Source organism: Pteropus alecto, unplaced genomic scaffold (assembly GCF_000325575.1).
Source record: "Pteropus alecto unplaced genomic scaffold, ASM32557v1 scaffold106, whole genome shotgun sequence".
NCBI lineage: Eukaryota > Metazoa > Chordata > Mammalia > Chiroptera > Pteropodidae > Pteropus > Pteropus alecto.
Genome location: NW_006442103.1, coordinates 15232256 through 15235888, shown reverse-complemented (window position 1 = coordinate 15235888; position 3633 = coordinate 15232256).

Here is a 3633-nt window from a genome sequence, read left to right as displayed (position 1 = left end):
ACTTGCCGAGATGCATGGGCTGAGTCTCGCGTCTACACGTATGGAACACCAAGCAGTGACGTGACAGGAAGGGACCGAATAATCTCGGTCCCTCATAGAACAGAGGAGGAAATGCAGGCCTCGAGTGGGCCGAGGTGTGACTTGGGCCCCATGTTGGAGATGATGCCCAGGTCCTTTACTTCCCACTGGCCCAGCTTCCCCAGGAGCCAACAAGTAGTTAACCAAGGCTGGAGAGCTTTTCGAGGTGGGCGGCTACCCCTCTTTCCTATGGGGAAAAGCTCACGCTAGATTCCAATAGACACAGGCAAAGGCCAGGGAGAGGTCAGGGCAGGAGATGGGGAATGCGGGATGGTAGCAGGAGAGAAAGAGCGAGCAACAGATGGGGTTCCTGGGCCAACGGCTATTTCCAAATACTCCCTTGGGAAGGGCTACCCCTCAAATTTCCTATCAGGGATTAACTGACGATCAGTTCTGAAGAGGGCTCAGAATGGGCCCCGAAGAGAGGGAGAAAGGAGGGGGGACAGGCAACTTGCTTTACCGGGGCTCTAGGTCTATCCTACCCCCTTATACAGGTGCCCAATCACGGCCTGCTGGGCCCATAAAGCAGCTCGGGTGCCCTCTGCCTTCTAAATAGCCACGTTTTCACCCTAGTTTCAAACCGCCTCCACTGCCCTCCCCTCTTCAAACGTCTCAGCTTCCCAGTGTTCTGTATTCTGTTTAAGTTCCTAACTCTCCGGCACTTCAACCCACTGCGGTGTGACTTGGCTCCACCCACACATCCAAGGTCACAGCAGTGGACACTGCTCAGCTCTCCCATGCCTGTGACACCAGGCATGACCGGCTGCTGACAAACCTTAGAATTCTTTCCTTCCTCCCCATTCCACTTGCTCCCCAGGATTTTCCCTCACCCCTTTGCAAGTTCCTCCTGCCTCCTTCTCATTGGATCCTCTTCTCTAGGGTTCTGTCATCAGCCCTTGGCTCCTCACGCTGCTGCCTCTCATCCCTCATCTGAACACTGACAATCGCCAATGAATCTCCGACCCCATCTCCTCCCTTAAGCTCCAGATTGATTTTCTAGCTGGTGCTGGACATTTCTACTTGAAGGCCCCACAGAAGACTCAGACCTGAGCCTGAGTCTCATCGTTTTCTCCTTCGCTGGTGTTGCCCTTCATGGTTAGATGCACCAACATCCACCCAGACTCGTGGGCGGCCTCCACACCGCACATCCACTTATGACGTCCTATCAGTTCTTGCCAAAATCTGTATAGGCATACCTCGTTTCTACTGTGCTCTGCTTTATTGCACTTCAGAGATTTTTTTTTTTTTTTACAAGTTAAATGCAAGACCCTCCACCAGCAAAAAGATTACAATTCACTTTATTGTAATATTCCCTCTATCGGGGGGTCTGGAACTGAACCTGTAGTATCTCAAAGGTACGCCTGTAATGAATGTATTCTACCTGTTGCTGTCGCAATTGAGGGCTTCAGTTTTTCACCCGGACCATCAGAATTTGATTCATCTTTCAGCCTCGCCTGTGCCCCCACCGCCTCTGCTGCCAGAGGAACCTAAAATGCAAACATAAGCATAGCCTTGCACCCTCCCGGTTAGTTTGTCAGTGGTCTCCAAGTATTTCTAGAGGATCAAGTCCAAACTCCTTGACTTGACCTTTACGAGCTGGCCCTTGGGGACTGTCCCACCACCTCACCCTTCAGACAGAGAAACAGTTATTTTTCCCAACGTGTCTTATCATCATTTTCCTCTTTAACTTTGCAAAATGCTACACCCTTTGCTTAGGATCTTGCCCCATTGCTACTCAGTAAGTGCCCATTCATTTAAAAATTTAAATTCTAGGTTTGCATCACCCATGTGAAACCTTTCTCGACACCTTACATAGCGTTCGCCATGCACGCCTCTGTGCTATGACAGTGAATGTCTCTAATTTTACTTATTATATGTAATAAAATGAGTTATTTGCATGTCTCCAAAACCAAGAAATACTGAATACCTAAAACATTCAGGCTGTGAGGCTGGTGCGGTGATTTAGAACATTTACGGACTTTGGAATCAGATCTGGGTTCAAATCTCGAGCAAATTACTTAATTTCTTAAAGTCTCAATTTTCTTACCTATAAGAATGGGGACAATAACAGTAGAAACTCCATTGTCTGACGCAATTAAGAGTTGTTAGTTGATTGATTAACAGGAAACGTCAGGTAAAGTTGGGAATTACATAGACTCCTATGTATCTAAGCTGTTTATTTTCACCTTGACCACACACACATAAAGTCATTCACCGATCTCTTGGCACAGGCCCTGGCCCTCCCTTTGAGTGTGAGTCTGCTGTCTGGAATGTTCCATCACCCAAACCTATGTCTTCTCTACAACTTGATTTCTTTAAAATGGAGTAAGAATTTAAAAACCATTTGTGAAATCCCAATGGACTACAGACTCCTTCCCCATTTTTATAATTTGTCCCCCCTCAATCTTTTATAGCTGCTTTGCCTGGACCTAAACTGATAGCATTTTTAAAAAAGCAATTTGCCTCTCTGGAGTCTCTCCAGAGAATTCGTCTTACTTTTATCGACACCTCTTTCTTTGTCATTCGTATTTCTCAGTGAATGTGTGTAATTCTAGTAACCAGTACTGTTGGCACAAACAGGTTGGAAAATAAACAGAACGAGAAGACTCAGGTGAGTGTCACCTCCCTGGATGGAGCTGAGCCACCCAGGCCTACCTGAGCAGTATACAAGTCCCCAGCAGGGAGTGTATTAATCATGTCATTTTATCTTCTGTTTTTTGATACTCTGACAGCTAGGGCCTTGCTGATCCTGGAGACACTGCCCCTCCCAAGGCTAGCCAGTTCCTAGAGAAAGAAAATGATTCGCCTGTGAGCACGCCTTTCATGTGCAAACCAACCAATCCAGAACCCACCCTCCCTCCCCTCCTCCATTGGGCTTGCCCATTCAGAACCACTGTCCCCTGCTCTCATCACCCCAGGGACAGGTTGACCAGACAATCCCTTTGCCCCGGAGCCAGCTAAAGTCAATCGTAGGTCTGCTAGCCCTCACCAGCTCCTTCCTGTAGAGACCACAACGAAGGCTGTTGTTGCCATCCTGCTCTCTGGCTCCCTCCGCCTCACGAGAAACCCTGGTGCCTCCTCGTGTGGCCCTCCATGGTGTGGCGTGGAGTGCGCCCTCCTCTTGGGATCTGAGTATAACAAACGATCTTTGCAGTGGTAGTCCCCTCCTGATCCGTCTGTCGGCCCTGCCGTATCTACGTAGTAATAAAACCTGTATTTTATTTTATTTGACTTTTTTCAGGGTAAAACCTGCATTTTAAAACAGTGCCACCCCATTGATCTGTGGGTGAGAGGAAACGGCGTGGCTGTTATTCGGAAGATCCCGTTACATGGAGAGCAGGTAAGGCAGCTTCTGCTGTCGCCACCTCAAGGTGACTTGAGGCACTCGTCCCAGTGCATGGCACGTTTTAAGAATCTCAGTGTTAGTTATTGTCACAATTAGATGCCGGGACACAGTGGCGAATAGTCCTTGTCTTCGAGCCACTTTCAGACCATCGGAGCCTCTGTCAGAGGATCCTCACCTAGCACAGAGGGACAGAAGAGGCTCCCTGGGCC